Source organism: Balaenoptera borealis (genome assembly GCF_965194805.1).
Source record: "Balaenoptera borealis genome assembly, chromosome: 1".
NCBI lineage: Eukaryota > Metazoa > Chordata > Mammalia > Artiodactyla > Balaenopteridae > Balaenoptera > Balaenoptera borealis.
Window position 1 is genome coordinate 185,975,783 of NC_138860.1, and position 12,971 is coordinate 185,988,753.

The 12,971-nt window shown below is 52.0% G+C and overlaps 1 protein-coding gene across 17 annotated transcripts in view; it reads left to right on the plus strand.

The window, feature by feature from the left end:
* The first annotated feature begins 503 nt into the window (after nucleotides 1-503).
* CASZ1 (castor zinc finger 1) overlaps nucleotides 504-12,971 on the plus strand; it is a 156,924-nt gene continuing 144,456 nt past the window's right edge. For 4 of the 17 annotated variants that reach the window (XM_082379209.1, XM_082379189.1, XM_082379213.1 and 1 more), the window contains exon 1: nucleotides 7,159-7,378. The gene's annotated coding sequence lies outside the window, so the exon portion shown is untranslated. Of the gene's footprint in view, nucleotides 661-3,090; nucleotides 3,301-7,096; nucleotides 7,379-9,881; nucleotides 9,906-12,971 lie in introns of those variants that run through there. The other 13 variants (XM_082379197.1, XM_082379194.1, XM_082379199.1 and 10 more) reach the window with 10 other exon arrangements.

Consider the following 12,971-nt stretch of genomic DNA (forward strand, 5'->3'; position numbering starts at 1 on the left):
AGTGTGATTAGTGCTGTGACAGAGGAAACAAGGGGGCTGCGGGAACCCACATGGAAGCATCTAACCCAGTTTGGGGCAGAAGGACTTCAGGGAAGGCTCCCTGGAGGAGGTGATACTTGCTTTGGTCTTAATGGGTGAGTGGGAGGAGGACAAGTAAAGAAGGGGAAGAAAGGCCTTCTGGGAACAGCCTGGATGAAGGCCTGGAGGGGAGACCCAGCAGGGTATGTTTGGAGCTCTAAGCAGCTCCGTGTGGCTGGGGCAGAGGGTGTGTAAAGGTGTGACAGAGGGAGCGTTGAGAGGTGAGGCTGGAGAGCTGGGCAGGGCTGTCGCTCACATCCGGGCCAGGTTGGCACAGCGGGACAGCCCTCCCCCACCCACAGTCGGCTACCTGGCACGCCTGTCCGTGTGACACGAGGGCCCCTCATCAGCAAAACAGCTCTTTCCTGCCTCCCCGGCCAGCCCCGCCCTCTGTGAGACACGGTGCCATGGGCGGCGGCCAGCACCTGCACAGGTGCCAGTCGGGAGCCAGCATGGCCACTTCCGGAGTCTCACGGCGGGTTCCTTCTGCCCGTGGCCTGGCCACGCCAACCTCAGGCGGGATTGCATCCTGGGACAGAGCAGCACAGCCATGACTAGTCCATTTTGCTTCTGCCCTCACAGGTCTGTGCTGATTTCAGATCTGGGAGAGGTGGGAGGAAGGAGGAAGGGGCTGGGGCTGAGATATGAGCCCACGTGGTACATGGCGGGAACCACCAGGCCCCGGGAGTGTGGCTTGTGCTCTGAGGACAGGTGGTCCTGTTGACTTCTCCATCACTTGGTTTCCCTTGTTCCACAGGGCTCTGGTGCCAGGCCTGCCCCTCCCTGACAGGCATGGGAGGGGGTAGGTATCGCCCATGGATCTCTTTTTTAAGAGATGATGTCAGCAGTCAGCCCTGCCCCTCACCTGGCTGTACTTCTCTGTATTCAGGTGTCTGCTGACAGCATGGGCATAATCTTCCAGTGTGCAAATAGAGCACAGCTATACCTGCATAGACCCAAACCCTCCTTTAAAGGGATACGTGTCCCACAAATGTGTGCGCATGTACGTGCGAGCACACACACACACACACACACACACACTCTCATACAGATAAAATCAGACACATACCTCACCACTTGCCATGAAAGACACTCCTATCCAAACACATCCTTAAATCTCCCAGGCAGACTTCTGGGGTGGGCTCAAAAAGATGTGCCTGGTAGATTTCACTTACATTCATTCTTTTAACTTTTCAAGTCCAACTCAAACCCAAATACAGCACTCTCAGATTGTAGGTGTTTTGAAATTTTCTGCATTATATTTATATTTGTATGTTTCTGTGTTTCCTGAACTGTTAGCATTGAATGCGAATTACCCTTCTTTTCCCCCAGAAATTTAAAGCTATTTAAGAAATAGAGATGTTCAGAGGATATTAAAGCTGAAAGGGATAGAGAGGTCAGAGACTCTGGGATTAGGGAACATTCCCTAAAAGGAAAAAATTACTCACCTGCAATTCTTTCTCGTTACCAGATAGGGGTAAACATAAATACCAAAAAAGTAAATTAATTAGAACCAACTAGAAAAAGGAAAAGGTTGAACCAGAGAGCAAAACAGCCTGTCCCTTGACTGGAGCTGGGTGAGAGCTCAGACAGGGAAATGAAAGGAGGTACAAAGTGTGGATCCTGAGCTCAGAAAACAGGTAGTATTTATGGCATAGAAATCCCGAAGGCTCCTCCGTCCAGAGAGGTTTCTGGAAGGTGTGGGCGGAGAGGTAGGAGGGAGCATGAGCTCATCGCGGCTGAGGCTGAAAGACGAGGATAGACCCCACCCCTCTGCCCCCAAGAGCTGAGCAGATGCCCTAGAAGCCTGGGCTCAGGTAGACGTTCTAGAGGCACCCCCAGAAGCTGTAACAGGGCTCTGCTCTCCACTCCAGCTCCCAGCTCCTAGGCAACTATCCTCATCTCTGCCAGAGGTGGTAGGTCTGAACAAGGCCGCTCAAACCTTGAAACAGCCCCTGCTTGTGGCCAGCACGGTTCTAATAAGGATTCATTACTAGAATCACAGACTCTTTCACCCATTAAATTAACAGGGGTTTAAAAAAAAAAGAGTGAGAATACCAAAGACTGGAGAGATGGGGCTGACTCACACGCAGCTGGTCGGAGGGCAAGTTCATACACCTTCTGGGGAGGGGGCACTCTGGCAACGGAAGTCAAAGCTCTGAAATGCACGCTCGCTCTTTGACTCGACAATTCCACTTTAAGGAATGTGCATGATTATTTAGGGACAAGGATATTCATTAGCGTTCTTTATCTTAATGAAATGAATTGGAAATGAGTTCGATGTTCAAAATTTCCAATAGTGGGGAACTGGTTAAGTGAATTGTGATCAAGCTCTACCATGGGTCCACAAAACATCACGTTGTACAAGAGTGTTTAATGACGTGAGAAAACCATGCTACTACACATAGCCAGCCGGCTTAAAAAACCCCAGAATGTTCAGTGTGCTGACTTTATAAAACAAAACAAAAAACAAACAAAGACCCTAGACTGGCAGGAAATACAACAAAATATCAACAGTGATTATTCATGGGTGGTGGGATTACAGACGATTAAATTTTTTTCTTCTTGTTTATCTGTATTTTCTGAATTTTTTACAATAAACACGTATTATATATATTGTCAGAAACAAATAATCATGTACTTTGCAAAAAGAATGAGGGAATTTGGGGGTGGAAGGGCTTGTCAAGTTTTTCAACTTGGATGGGATTTGGGAAAAAGCCCCTCTTCCATACTCCCTTCCCAGGACTCCCAAGTGAGACATTCCTAAAAAAAAAAAAAAAAAAAAAATGCACTCAGCTTTTTTTATTTTTAATTACAACTTGCCCAGTAATCACCATAATCACTTATCTTGGGCATTTGTTTAATTATTCAGTCACTAAGTGTCTATTGAGCACCCACTGTGATGCCAGAACCGTGAGAGGCCCAGTGAGCTCGAAAAACACAGACCTCACCCAAGGAGGACCTCAAACCCAGGAGCAACTTCGGAAAAAGGGAAACAAGTACATAGTCTGTAATTTTTAAATTTAAAAATAGTGATTGTTTGCCAACACTTATTGAGTGCTTCATGTATAGAAAGTCTGGTGCTTGATTCTGTGATTTCTTTGATTCCTTTTGTCTTTTATTAGATTGAAATAAGATTTATGGTTAAAAAGCAGATTTGTTCTACTTCCTTCCTCCTCCTCTCCCAACGCACTCACATTCAAGTTTCATCTCAGAGTAAAGGTAAAAATGCTTGTTGCACTCGGGTAAGTTGGGAAGTGAGGCTTTGGTCACCTCCCCAGCCCTGCAGCTTGTCCTGGGGGTAAAAAGCATCAGCTCTGGAGTCAGACAGCCTAGTTCAGCCTTGGGAAAGTTATTCTCTGTGCCTTGGTTTCCTCACCTGTATAATGGGTATATTCATAACAGTAACCACCCGGTACAGTTGTTGTGACGATCTAATAAGATAATACGTACAAGTGTTTAGCGAGCTGCCTGGCACATAATAACCACTTGGTAAATAACAGCTATTGACGTACGATTAGGTGTTGCTTTCCATCACTGTAGAGGACCAGAAACCAAAAAACTGTGACCAGGAAGCCGAGCTGTGATTACTTTCAAGGCTGTCCCAATCACACAGACTGAGACAGACTTAAATTTATTTGTTCAACAATCAATCATTGAGAGGCTCCTGGGTGCCAGGCACTGTGCTTGGCTCCTCGGCTCCTGCGACAAAGGCACAGACCCTAAGGCTCACAGTCTAGTGGGGAGGGACTTCCCTGGAGTCTTAGAAATGGGAGAGGCTCTTAATCACATGCAGCCCACCCGCAGGTAGGGGGCTAGAAGGATGGCCTCCATAGGGTCCTTAGTTGACCCCACCTCCCCTCCTGCCTGTGCAGCCTCCTCTGTTGAGGCACAAGTCACCAGAGCCATCTACTTCCCCACTGTCAACCCCTGGCCGAAAGCCAGAGAGTGGAAAACTTGGCAAAGCCACCATTTCAACTTGGCAACTCCTGGCGACTCCCAGGTTGTACCAGCTCCTCCTCACTCCCCCAAACTTTGTCCTAGACACTTTCTACTCATTCTCCTAAAGCTTACGTCCCTCAAGGGCAGGGACCGCAGAGGCTTATCTTGATTCACCCCAGAGAGCGAGGGCTTACTAGGTGCCAGGCTGAGGTGCGGAGGACACGAGGGGACACAGAACAAAGTCCCTGCCTCCAAGGAGCTCCCATTCTAGCAGGGGCAGCTGGACAGGAAATACGGAAACAAATGAATAAGCAAAATCTTTGTAGACACTCAAACAGCGTAAAGTGAGAGAGGAAGGCTGGGGAGCTACTTTAGGGAGAAAGCCTCCCTGAGGAGGTGACATGCGAGCAGAGGCCTGAATGATGCAAGGAAGCAGCCGAAAGAGGGGCATTCTAGGCAGAGGGGACAAGTGCAAAGGTCCTGAGGTAGGGACAGGCTTGGTGATTTCCAGGGCAGCAAGAAGCTAGTGTGTCGGGACAATGTGACCGAGGGGAGGGTGGAGGGAGGTGAGGTCCAAGGGCAGGCAGTGGTCAGATCTTGCTGACCATGGGAAAGAGTTTGTATTTTATTTTAGGGAAAGCTCAGGAAATGCTAAAATGAAGCAAATGAGGAAAAGACCATCTGATTTCAGTCCCTGCAAAGCGAGTTGGGTGCAGGGAACAAGGTGCTAGAGGCTTTCAAGGCCGGGGCTGCTTTTTCGGGTGTGGTGCTTTCTCCCAGCCTTTTGCTTTGTTTTCGGTTTTTTTTTGAGTGGGGGGTGGTGGTTGGGAAAGGAAGAGGAGGCCTCCCTTCTCACCTCACGCCAATGTCCTCCTTCCCCTCCCAGGCTTGCCACTGTTTCCAGCTTCCCCCACCCCAGATGCGTTTCCTTCACAGGAGGTAGAAAGACTCCTTGGCGGGGGGTGGGGGTGGGGTGGGGGGGGTGGGGGGGTGGGGAAGGATTGTGAAGCATCTGAGAAAAAATGGAGGGAAGAATAAATGTTTTAATAAAAGTGTGATACGTGAGATGCAGCTGTTGGCTTGTGTGTGGGGGGGAAGAGCCTTATAGTGGGAAAGGGGGGAGGGGAGAGACCAGCAAACTCCTCAACCAGCTTCTCAGAGGCAAGGCCTGTTGGTTCATTTTTTTTTTTTTAAAGATTTAATTTTATTTATTTTTGGCTGCGTTGGGTCTTCGTTGCTGCGCGCGGGCTTTCTCTAGTTGCCGCGAGCCGGGGCTACTCTTCCTTGCAGTGCACGGGCTTCTCACTGCAGTGGTTTCTCTTGTTGCGGAGCACGGGCTCTAGGCGCGCGGGCTTCAGTAGTTGCAGCACGTGGGCTCAGTAGTTGTGGCTCCCGGGCTCTAGAGCGCAGGCCCAGTAGTTGCGGCACATGCGCTTAGTTGCTCCGCGGCATGTGGGATCTTCCCGGACCAGGGCTCGAACCCGTGTCCCCCTGCGTTGGCAGGCGGATTCTTAACCACTGCGCCACCAGGGAAGTCCCTGTTGGTTCATTTTTGTCTCCCCAGCCCCGGTGAGGATGTGCTCTTCAGTGGGGCTCGGCAAATGCCTGGGGAATGAATGAATGAGTACAGGACTGTTGCTGGAGAAAAAACGGACAGAAGAGGAGAAGGAAGGGAGAGAGGGCAGGAAGAAATGAGGAGAGGGAACACTGGATGTCCCAAGGAGCGACGACAATTACTGGCATTTATCGATCACTGTCTTGGCCCAGGCACTTTTCCTGCATTAACTCATTTTAGCCTCTCAACACACCCGGGCAGTAGTACAATTATTATCCCCATTTTACTGTTGAGGTAACCGACGCACAGAGGGGTCAAATGCCTTACTCAAGGTTACCCAGCTGGTAAGTGGCTGGCGTCTGACCCCAAAGCCCAAGCTGTTAACCATGTCTTTACACTGTCCCAGGAGTAGAATGAGCCCAGAATCAAAAGTTAGAACACCACTTCTCAGGTCATTACCCCTCACTAGTCCTGAGAGGCTTTGATGAAACCTTGCAGATTAGGCCCCGAAGTCTACCAGCCTGCAACATTGCTTACCAGCCTGTGGCATTTCCTCCTACTTTAACGCATTCTGTTGAACACTTCTCAAAGCTGCTGGTCATACTTTCAATTTTTATTCATTTATTCAACGAGTCATTTAGCTATTTGTTTACTATTGTGGTCAATTTCTCCTTATCTCATCATCTGAGTGTTTCCTCCTTTCTTTCAAGTCTATTTCCATTCTGTCCTTGTTCAGAAGGGAAAACAGGTACAGTGATTGGTCAGTCCTGGGATGGGCACTGGCCAGGCTGAGAAAGCCAGGACCAGAGCCATCGCTGCTGACCTCCAGGCTCAGCCTGGCGTGGCCACCTCAAACCTCCTGGGAGGTGGGCAGGGTGGGCAAAGGGAGAAAAGGGAGGTTGATCTCCAATGGAGTATGAAGGTCCCCCCTCAAAGAGGCCTTCTTTATCACCTGGGCAGGGGAAATTAGCTCTCCCAAGATACCCTTTATCCTATTGCCTTGTTTTATTTTCTTCATGATCCTTTCACTCTCTGAAATAATATTATTCTTTTGTTTTAATGTTCATTATCTGTACCCCCCCAACCCCCCACCCCCCGCCCCACGGCCCGGCCCCAGGTTCATTCTTCACGGCTTATCTTGTTCACTTAAGGATTTATTTCTTGCACAATGGACTGAATGAAAAACTCCCTTGCAAAGAATAAGTGCAAAGCGGATATCAAAACAGTGAGGACATCACGTTCTTTTGGGTTCGACAATTCTAACATTCTAACTTGCAGGAAAGAGCTAGTTCTTCAGAGGAAAAGTGGGAAGCAGACTGGCTCCCGGGGTTCAGAACAGGTGAAAAGTAACCCACTCCCGGCTCTCCTCTCTTGTCCACCCCCCCCTACCCCCCCCCTCCCCCCCCCGCCTTTGCTCCACTCAGTCCGGGGTGGAGAAAGCTTCTCCATCTGCAAAAGGGAGCCGCGCTCTCAGATCTGCTCCGCAGGCCGCGTCTCGCCGCGCGCGCCCGCCGAGCTCCGCGGGGCGGTGGGTGGGAAGAAACCGGGAGGGGAAGGTCTGGGGGTGTGAGGGTGGAGCGGAGCCCGGCCCCGCGATCCGGCCCGGGTTTTGCTTGCCACCCACTCGCCCGCTCGGCCGCGGAGAATTCCTTAATCACAGCGGGCGAGAGCAGAGACTGGGAGCGAAAAATCCGGGATCAGGCAACTTTGGGCAGCGCATGCGCGCCCGCGGCGCTCCATCCCAAACACACACACATTTTTCCCCCGGACTTGGAAAGTCACCCAAAGCCGCCCCAAGTGCAGGTAAGAGACTCGGCGCTCCCTCCGCCGCGGCCCCCCCCACGCCCCTCAGCTCCGCGGGCCTCCCGGGGTGCTTCCCCGCCTCGCCCCCTGTCCGGGTGCAGCCCCCCACCCCCGGGGCTGCCGCTTGCAGCCGGGAGCGGGCGAGCGAGCGAGCGACAGAGCCAGCCAGCCAGCCAGCCAGCCTGCGAGCGGCGGCTGCCACCCAACTCCGGCCGTGCGGGAGGCAGGGGGCACGGAGGGCTGGCACCCGGGAGCGGGGCGGCGCGTCGCCCGCCGCGGCCAGGGAATGCCCAGTGCGCGGCTCCGGGGGAGGGGAGGGCTGCTGCTCCTGGGGGTCACTTACTCCAACTGAGGGGGCGGCGGGGTAAGGGAGAAGAGGGGGAGGTGCCAGGCGCGAGTGCAGGACTTTGCAAATAGGGTGGGGGCGCCCCCCGCGCTGCGGGCTCCGGGGGGGGCAGGTGCTCGCCAATACCCAGTAATCACTCCTTCCCCCGAAGCTCCCCCCCTCAACCTCCCGAGCTGCAGGGGTTCGTGCGCTCTCCAGGGCAGAGAAGGAGGCAGGGGTGAGGGGCGCCTGGGGTGACTTTGCAAGACTTTGCTCAAGGGAAGGGGGGTGGGTGGGGAACCCCTCCAGCCGACTCTTGTGCCCCAGTACCAGGGTGTAGGTGCCACCGGCAGAGGTAGGCAGTGTTCACTTAGGCGCGGGGTGCCAGGGGGTGCCTCATGGTGGGAAAACGAAGGCAAGAGGTTGCTTGGCTGGGGGGAGCGGCGCCCCCTTTTTCATTTGTGCCTGGGAAGTTTGTCTCAAGTGCGCTGCTCCGGGCGCGGCAAGTGGAGCTCCTCACTGCCCCCCCACCCCCACCCCAGCCTCTCCGGGTGCAGGGCTGGCAGTGCTGGGCACAGGGAGTCGGGATGCCGGCTCAGGGCCGTGTGACTGTCGGCCGGAGCCCGCCTGGGTCCCGGGAAAAGTTCGGGGGAGTTGCCGCGGTTGTCGTGTGCTCTGGGAGAGAAGTTGCGCCCGGGGACGTGGGATGCCCGGCTGGCGGGCCGGTGGGCGGGTGGAGCCGTGCACTCTCAGGGGGCTCGGCCGAGGTGGGCGAGGGTGTGGTGGGGTCTGTGCCCCCAAGGGTGGGCTGAGGGTGACCCCGGGGCTCAACAGTTGGGGAAAGGGAGCCCTGAATCCAGGGACGCACGGCTAAAATAGGCACCAGGCGGAGGACGTAGAATGGTAGCTTGTGGGAACACGGAGGGGCACCGAAGGGGAGAGGGCCGGGCTGCCCGGTCACTTGGGGTCGAGTTTCAGGGCAAAGGAGCGCGTGGTGGCTGGTGGAGGAGTGTCGGGGAACGGGGCTCCAGGGGGCGCACGGGAATGGGGGATCGGCCGGACCGACAGTCCCGGGGCAGGGGGCCGAGTCGTGCGCCCGGGGTGAGCCGGCCGGGCGGAGCGGCGGCCGGTTTATTTTTACTCGGTGGCATTTGCAGAATGTGCAGCTGATGGCCGTCGGCCGCCAGGAAGTTTTGCTTTCTGTTCTTTCTCTCTTTCCGAAGCCAGCGCGGCCGGCAGCGGACGGGCTGGGGAGCCGGGCCTGGGAGGGGAGGGGGCGGCCGCTGGGTTGGCAAGGTACGGGCAGGGGCGCACTGGGGCGGCGGGCGGGGGCTGGCCGGGCGAGGGCGGCGGACGGGCTCTGGGCCGCTGCAGAGCTTTTGGGCGAATGTCTGTCCCCAGCGTTGGAAGCTCCTCGGCGAGGGGAACAGGTGTATGCGCCGTCAATCACGGCGGGAGGGACACTTTGGGGGCGTAGATTAAGATAATAATAATAGATTTTTCTCTAGGGGGTGGGCGCAGATTCTTCCTACAAGTCATCCCCGACCCGGGTCCGGAGTTGGGGGAGGAATGGAGTGCCAAGGGAGGCAGGGGGACGCTTCACCCTTCCACACAAGTTTCTTTCTCCTGACCCGGCTTCAGCTTGGGAAGCGGGCCCTGGGTGCGGCGAGGACCTCCTTCCAGTCACGCTGGGGAGGGTGCGGGCGCGTGTGCGGTGTGTATGATTTGTCCACCAGCAAAGCAGCAAAAACACCCCTCCAACGGGCCTGGAGCTCCCCCAAACCCGGCTGGATCAAGGGGCAACACGGGGTTATGCGTCGCTGCCCGGGCGGAGCCTGGGGCCACGACGCTCAGAGCGTGTGGTTGTGCCGCCAACACCCCGTACACTCAAAGAGATGGGGGCGGCGAGGGGGGAAAAGCCAGGATAATCGCCGGGCAAAGTTGGTAAATTTAGGGCGCCTCTAACCTGGTACAGACGCGCGATGAGAGCGCGCGAGGAGACTGGAAAACAGATCGCCGGGTAGATTGGTGCGCCTGCCCGCCTACCCACCCCACGGCGCGCGCGCGGGCGCACACGCACACACACACACGCACGCCACACACATGCACGCCACACACACATACACACACACACACACACACACACGTCGCCGTCCTAAAGGGAGCTGTCCGGGCTGAGCAGGAGCAGCTGCGCCGGGCGTGGTGAGGGGGGTAGTTGGTCCCCGGGGGCTGCGCCCGGGCTGCGCTCCACGTGCCCAGAGGGGGCGCTGGGCCGTTCGGCGCCCGAGCGCAAAGCTCCGGGTTTGCGCCCTGGTGGCGGCGAGGCGGTGCGTCCCGGGCGGGCGTCGCGTCCCGCACCATCTCCGGCGACTCGCACTGCCTCCGCTGACGCCCAGCTGCTTTCCCACTTCCCAAACTTCGGCATTATGGCTTTCACCTCACTCGAGCTCTGAGACCCTTTCCAGGGCAGGGTGGGGAACTTTTTCCTTCCCGGCAGCGGCCACGGTCTCTCTGCCCGGAATCCGGCGAATTGGAGAGATTGACTCGCCCCCCCCCCCCCCCACTCCATCTTGTTAGCCACCTTAGAGGCGGTTAACGAGAGTTTATGGGGAATATTGTTGAACTTCAGTAATCAGGTTTCCAGCGATCTTATGCCTCGTGTTTAATTTATTAGACTAGTTATTTATTCTGTTGATGATAATCTGTTGCTGGTTTCTATGGAGATGTTAAACTGATCTCTTTCAGAAATCAAACTCCATATGCACTAAAACGTTTAAAGGGGCAGTATCTCTCTCCTTTTTCTTTTTCCCTGACTTTTGTTTTGTTTTGTTTTCTAGACTTTGCACCTTGCAGACACTTTGCGTCTTTCTCTGAGTCTCGGTGCATTTTATTTCCTTCTTACGAAGGAGAGAAGCCCGGAGACTCACGGTTTGTGGCAAGTACAGCCTATTATGGCTAGAAGAAAGCCAAAGCTTTGATCCCTAAGTTGCATCATCATTTAAAACAGATCATTTCACCACCACCCCCTTCTCCCCCATAATATAAGAGCAAAATTCTTTCAAGATCAAAGAGTTCAATCTAAAAAAAAAAAAAAACCAAAAAACAAACTGTTGTGAAAAAAAAGGAAGTCAGTCAAATGTGAACCTCTCCTATATATCTGCTCCCCTTGTGTTTAAAGAATTTTTTGCATAAGAAAAACAAAACTTGTAGCTCAGCTAATTTTTCATACTTATTAATAGTTTATCTTGCCCCCCCCCACACACTTTTTTTAATTTAAAAAGAAGTTCAAAGTTAGATTTCTCTGCCTGCGGGGGTTGAGGTATATTTGCTTCTCTTTTAGATCCTGACCATCTGTTTTTGGAAAATTAGCCTCTGGGAAGAGGGGAAAAGGAGTTTTTACTCAAACCTAATGGAGTGCTTTAAATTTTTTTTAAAAATTCTCACCCAAATATTTTAAAGTCTCAATTTTTCTACTTTTTAGGGGAATATCAGTAACCTCTGGTGTCTGAGAGCATATCAACTTTTCCTCCTTTTCCCTCTTCTCCTCTCCTCAGGTATTTTTCTGTAGACTTGTGACTTTGAGGGGGTGGGTACAGTGAATTAAGAAAGTAAGGCAAAAAAAAATTATCTTGGTTTGTGACACTCTGAAAAATTGCAAACCCACTCTGAACTCAGATATTTATCACGCTGACAGATATGATACAAAGCGATTGCATTTCCTAATGATCCTCTGGGACTGAGTTGTAGGTAAAACCATTTAATGCATTTTTAATATTAAAGTAAGGCCGGGGTTCCATTTTCTTGGAGGTGAGGGAGTGGATGTCCCTCTCTGGAGCTGATACTTTCTGAGTGTACTGTTTTGCTTTTTCAACTAGAGTCCACCACCTCCACCCCTTCACATTTCCACTTACTTTGGGGAGGGATGAGCCCCACACAGGGCATTTGGCTTTTATAAATAAATTTGTATCTGGCCAGAAGACCCAATGCTAAATAAGAGCACACTTAAAAAGAAAAAAAAAGAAAAGAAAAAAACAAACCTCAGACTCCACCCCTGCTATAGGAAATAAAACAGAGGCAATACTTGACTTTTTTTTCTCCTTCTGCCATCCTGGTTCTCTTTTATATTATTTTATTTTGGAAGAGGGTGGAGTGGTTGTTACTTCTCAGCTCAGAGGAGAGAGGACCCATTCCTGTTATTTCCCTCTCTGCTATATTTTAAAAATGTGTTTGATTTGGATTGCAAACAGAACAGGCTTACCGGTAGAAAAGAGCACTGTGGCTTTAAACTCACGAGTTTGCATATTCTCCTTGTATCTTTCCCCTTTGCTAATTATTGTGTTGTTTTCAGAGCAAATATGTCATATCCATGGCGACCGGGCAGGTTTATTGTCTTTCTGAAGCAATAGCTCACATAAGTAATTAATGACTTTCTTTTTTTTCCTCTGGCTTAGGTTAAACAGATCATTCAAGGAAAGTCATATCTCTCTTCTCTCTTCTCTCTCTCTCTCTCTTTCTCTCTCTCTCGTTTTTAGCCCAGTGACATAAGAACATGAGTTAGAACAAGAAAATACTTTAACCAAGAAGTCAACAGCTTATTTTCCCCCATTTCTTTTAAAAGCTAAAGTGTCAGCTTTCAGACATATGAGGCTGTCATTCTTGCAGCCGAGGGCAGTGCAGTCCACGCCTGGGTTGGAAATCCATTTGAAGGTTGTACAGCAGGGGAAGTGCTGGCATGGGGGGAGTAACCTGAAGGAATTTGTTTTTGAGGTGGGGGGGAGGCACTCCAAAATGAGTATTTCTCCTGTATTTAGCGGAATTTAATTAAATTGTGTACAAGGAAGGAATTAATGAGTCGGTAGTAATGTCCCGTCCCCACCGCCCCCCCCCCACCCCGCCCCCTTTTCCCAGTCTGGTTAATTGGAAAGACAAAGTTTTTCTTTTCAATTCACCTTGAACTTCAGCTTTCTCCAGCCTTTGTTTCAAGTGCTTTTTCCTAGAAAAGTGCCTTTTGGAATCCCTTCTGGTTAGTATTTCCAGCATTATAGCAGGGGTTTGTTTTTGTTTTTTCCCCTTAGACCTACAACTCAGAGCTGGTTTCTGCTTCTCAGGAATCAACAGCTATGATGATTGATTATGACTTGGATTTTTAAACTTTTTTCTTTTTGGGGGGGGTGGGCAGCTTTTGAGGATGTAAAATGATATAGATGGCCCATCTCTCTTCCATATCGGGGCGGGTAGAAGCAATGTTTTCCTTTAAAAAAAAAAAAA